The following is a 6,131-nucleotide window of genomic DNA, read 5'->3' on the forward strand; positions in this document are numbered from 1 at the left end:
TGAGATTTATCAAAGAAATGAAATAAAAAATCATACAATCAAACAAAGACCAGAGGCTCCTGACGTTGGACAGTCAGGTGCAAAGATGCAGCATGGTTAAACATGTTCGCAAACATGCGGCGGGTAAGTTCATTTAGGTTGTTGGTATAGCCTTTTTTTTTAACAGTTTCCTTAATTTTTGGTTTATCTAGGGTAAGATGTTCTTAGAGCGGATTTCTTAAGATATCATGGGATGTGTTTGTCCATTCTTTAAAAAGAGTTCTCACTTGAGGGTGTCACTCATTCCTTATGCGTTTATTCGAAGATCCTGCATCTGTCGGATTTTTGTTGATATTAGTGAAATCTCCTCTTTAATGTTGTTGCAGTTTGTCTTAAGAGTAAATATAGCATTTTCTGGGTTTGCTACGCTGGTAGTAAGGTCTGGTGTCACAGTCTGTAACTATCATTTCATGGTTTGATATGCCAGTTGTGTTTTTGATTTGCTACGCTGTTAGGAAGGTCTGGTGTCACAGTCTGTAACTGTGTGTGTTTTTAACAAGTGATGGGTCTTCCCGTTAAATTAACTCAAGCAGAAAACTTACAACTGAAAATTGGTAAATAATTGAAAGACACTAGACCATTCAAAGGCATGACTTCAAAATAGTTGTCAAACTGATAGGCACATGTTGAAAAAAAAACCTTCAAACAGGAGATGCGCAAGCTAGAATTAGACCACCAACCCAGCCAAAAAAACCTTCAACACAAGAGATGATCAAGCTACAATTTGACCACTGACCGAGCAAAACAATTTTCAACACAAGAGATGATCGATGAGCATAACTATCGTTAGACAACCAAACCAACCAAACAAACAACATTTAACAAAAGAAGATCAAGCTTCCATTAGACCACCAACCAAGCCAAACAAACAACCTTCAAAACAAGAGATGATCAAGCTTTTATTAATAGACCACCAACCAGAAACAAGAGTGCACACACTGAAATGTCTCGCCTTCTTTACTAATCATTGATATTATGTTGATAGTCCTAAGTATAAAACTTGATTACAACTGTCACATAAACTTAACATTAACCAAGATAGCTAAACAAAGACCAATGAACCATGAAAATGAGGTCAAGGTCAGATGAACCATGCCAGGCAGACATGTACAGCTAACAAAGCTTCCATACAACAAATATAGTTGACCTATTACTTATACTTTAAGAAAAATAGACCAAAACACAAAAACGTTACACTGTGCAATGAACCTTGCAATTGAGGTCATGGTCAAATAAAACCTGTGGGACTGACATATAGATCATAATATATTTCCATACACTAAATATAGTTGACCTTTGGCATATAATATTAGATAAAAAGACCAAAACTTAAAAACTTAACTTTGACCACTGAACCATGAAAATGAGGTCAAGGTCAGATGACATCTGCCCGCTAGACATGTACACCTTACAACCATTCCATACAACAAATATAGTAGACCTATTGCATAAAGTATGAGAAAAACAGACCAAAACACAAAAACTTAACTATAACCATTGAACCATGAAAATGAGGTCAAGGTCAGATGACACTTGCCAGTTGGACATGTACACCTTCCAGTCCTTCCATACACCAAATATACTAGCCCTATTACTTATAGTATCTGAGATATAGACTTGACCACCAAAACTTAACCTTGTTCACTGATCCATGAAATGAGGTCGAGGTCAAGTGAAAACTGTCTGACAGGCATGAGGACCTTGAAAGCTATGTACATACCAAATATAGTTATCCTATTACTTATAATAAGAGAGAATTCAACATTACAAAAATTTTGAACTTTTTTTTCAAGTGGTCACTGAACCATGAAAATGAGGTCAAGGACATTGGACATGTGACTGACGGAAACTTCGTAACATGAGGCATCTATATACAAGTATGAAGCATCCAGGTCTTTCACCTTCTAAAATATAAACCTTTTAAGAAGAGCTAACGCTGCCGCCGCCGGATCACTATCCCTATGTCAAGCTTTCTGCAACAACAGTTGCAGGCTCGACAAAAAACCTGCAATACAGGAGATGAGAAGGCTTCCATTAGACCACCAACAGCCAAACAAACAACCTCCAACACATGAGATCAGCAGGTTTTCATTAGACCACCAACAGCCAAACAAACAACCTTCAACACATGAGATGAGCTAGCTTCCATTAGTCCACTGACCGAGCAAAAAAACCAACATTCAACACATGAGATTGGCTAGCTACAATTAAGACTACCAATATAGCCAAACAAACACCCATCAACACAAGAGATGATTGAGCTACCACTAGACCACCAACCAGCCCAAACAAACAACCTCCAACACATGAGATCAGCAGGTTTTCATTAGACCACCAATTAGCCAAACAAATAACCTTCAACACATGAGATGAGCTAGCTACAATTAAGACAACCAACGTAGCCAATCAAACACCCATCAACACAAGAGATGAGCAAACTATCATTAGAAGACCAAACCAGCAAAAGAAACTAACTTTAACAAGAGCATATCAAGTTTCCATTAGACCACAAACCAAGCCAAACAAACAACCTTAAACAAGAGAAGATCAAGCTTCCATTAGACAACCAACATAGCCAAACAAACACCCATCAACACAAGAGATGATTAAGCTACCACTAGACAACCAACCCAGCCAAACAAACACCCTTCAACAAAAAGAAATGATAAAGCTACCACCAGACCACCAACCCAGACAAACAAACAATCTTCATCACATTCATATAATAAAGATCAAGTTTTCCATGAAATAAATCAAAATTAGATTGAATTTAATTTATTAGTTTTCAATTTCTTATAAGAAATTTATACTTATGGCAAGTTTTTTTGAAAAGTGTAAGATTTTTGTTTTGATTTCATAATTCAAATTAAATAGTCTAGAAACATAGAACATCACAAACTAGACATTAATTATTATGTATTATAATATGACATTCTTCTTTAGCTTTGGATACAAAGCCATGTTCTAATTCTAATAAAACATAGGCTGCACGTGATTGACATGATATTGCTACATCGGATGAATTTTCAACAATGTTGACGATAAAAATGGACATTTTTGTTGGTGGAATAAAATAAAAACATTCTAAAAGTAAGTTTAAATGTGTTCGTCCTTTTTTTTTTTTTATTGTTAAACTGTTGATTTCTATATTGTTTTTGGTTCTTCAAATCAAAATGGTGAAATTTCAAGCGTGTATTATATGTCCTCCTCGAAATACAAAAGTTCAAAATATTCCTAGTAGAATCAAAATAATTATATTATGCCATGATCTATGCTCATTTTAAAATGGGTAGGCATTATATTTGTCAACATTTAATACCCCCCCTAATGCTCGGTATTAAGATATTGACAAATATAATGCCTACCCATGTTAAAATTAGCAAAGAGCATGGCAAATTATTTCTTAATTTAATTTAGTAAAGTGCCTCCAACACAGCAGGATTTTCTTGCTATGTTGACCCATTGAGCTCCTTGAGCTGTTTTCTGCTCTTTAATTGGATTGTTGTCTGTTTGACACATTTCCCCCATTTCCATTTTCAGTTTTACATGACATTTATATTTAAGAAATAATTCATGGCAGCCGTAGATTTGTTTTCATTTAACCATGGGTTGGGCATTTATATTAGATTATTTTACCCTGATCTTTAGCAAGGGGTAAAATAAGAATATAAATGCCCAACCCATGGTTAAATGAAAACAAATCTATGGCTGCCATGAATTATTTCGATTCTAATAGGTAAAATTTGGTAATTTTGTTAACCGTGAAAGCCCTATACATACAATACTGTTTTGGCTGTTCCATTTTGCCCAATTTTGATAATATTAGTAGTATCATATAATTCAATGATTTTTTTTTTAATCGCATTTTTCACTTCTATATTTTCTTCCAATGTAATTTTATTCGTTCTGAGGCGTACAAGAAGCTTTAAAACTCGAGATATTTACATTTGATTTTTTCTTTACGGAAACATACTTGTGACGTCACCTTGTTTCGTTGCCATGCCAAGACAATAACATCATTTCGTGGTATTTTCGTTTTATGAAATTTTACCATGAAAAATAAATTGAAATGGAATGATTTGTTTATTTTGGCTGTAGAATAGAGATAAATATATGGTATCTGAATCTTTGTCTATGTAAACCGAGGGTTTTGATGTCGAAAATTGAGAATATTTGGCAGTACAAATAAGTTGGTCGTAGGGTGGAACAGCCGTTTTTGTGTATTACTGCTTTTGCGCTAAATGTAGATATATTGCGATTATACTGGTTGACAATCATAGGCCGTCATATTAGAATGTATTGTAATATTTTTTTACAATTGTTTGAATTAAAACCATGTTTCTCTGTGTCAACAATGATAGAACATAGATTACCTGTATTCTTATGCTTTACATCAAAACACCTAAATAAACACTGTGTACTGAAAGTAAAATTAATTTTGAGAAGAAAAAAAAACTTTAAGAATTTACTTCTTTTAATAGAAATATAATATGCACTTATTAAACACATATTTGATACATAGTCCTAAAATCTGGTTTATTCATGGATTGCAAATATAATGGTATAAAGTGACTAGAAACATTCTTAACTTCACCAATAATGAAAAACTGTCATAGTTTACAGTAAACCTTCAGCCATCAATGCATCTAATAAATAATAATTTCCATTCATCATGAAATATTGTAAACAAGAATGTGTCCAAAGTACGCGGATGCCCCACTTGCACTATCATTTTCCATGTTCAATGGACCGTGAAATTGGGTAAAAAATCTAATTTGGCATTAAAATTATAAAGATCATACCCTAGGGAACATGTGTACTAAGTTTCAAGTTGATTGGACTTCAACTTCATCAAAAACTACCTTGACCAAAACCTTTAACCTGAAACTCACACTTTCATTTTCTATGTTCAGTGGACCGTGAAATTGGGTTGAAAAGTCTATTTTGGCTTTAAAATTATATCATAAGCAACAAGTGTACTAAGTTTCAAGTTGATTGGACTTCAGCTTCATCAAAAACTACCTTGACCAAAAACTTCTCTGGCATTAGAAAAGAATTTATTTTTTAAAAGAAAACCTTTTCATATGGCCAATAAGTGCTGGGACCCCTGGCTTCCAATTTTAGAAGACTAGGTTGATTATCAAAAAATTGGTACATCATGTACCGGAATTATATTTATGTACATTTCTTTCCTTATCCACATCACAACCTATGTTTAATGATTTGATACTGTTATATGTTGGTTTATATATATATGCTTGATGTTTTAGTCGATGTTTATAACTACATGTATGTTCCTCTAAGTTATTGCCTGTACGCAAATATTTGAATAAATAAATCCTGCAAGATACATTATGAATGCTGTAAGTAAAATATATTTTTTTTTTTTTTTTTTTCCTTTTTCCAAAATTCCAAATTTCTGTGATTTTTATTTATTTATTCTTTATATATATATTTTTTTTTTTATCTATTCAGATTTATTGATCATTCTGTATTGATAATGTTTTAGTTGGATATATTATAATTTAAAATGATTTATAAATGTATATATTACAGTTTAAAAAAAACTAACAAATACTAACCAAATTGACTATATTTTATATATGCTACTAACGGTTAACGAGGCCGGGATAAGGTACCGGTATTTGATGTATCCACTAACAAATGTCAAACTATCAATAAAGTATGATCAAATTTAAAAAAAAAAAAAAAAAAAAAAAAAACTACCTTGACCAAAAGCTTTTACCAGACGGACGGACCAACAGACGAAAGAACAGACGAACAAACAGACAGACGCACAGACCAGAAAACATAATGCCCCTCTACTATCGTAGGTGGGGCATAAAAATTGAAATAAATTGAAAAAATAATTAGTGTGTACAAAAAAAGCCAACAGAGATATGTCTCACCTGTCGGCATACAATTCAGAAAAAGACAATCTGATGGACAATAGTTTTTTGTACATAGTTCCTATTAATCAAATGTATTAACAGATCATTCAAGCTTGATACAGCTCTCAACTTGATAGGATTATGATTAAATATTTGACACAAAATGAATGTTGTCTAAGAATTTAAATATTATAATTTGGA

Source organism: Mytilus edulis, chromosome 3, assembly GCF_963676685.1.
Source record: "Mytilus edulis chromosome 3, xbMytEdul2.2, whole genome shotgun sequence".
Taxonomy (NCBI): Eukaryota; Metazoa; Mollusca; class Bivalvia; order Mytilida; family Mytilidae; genus Mytilus; species Mytilus edulis.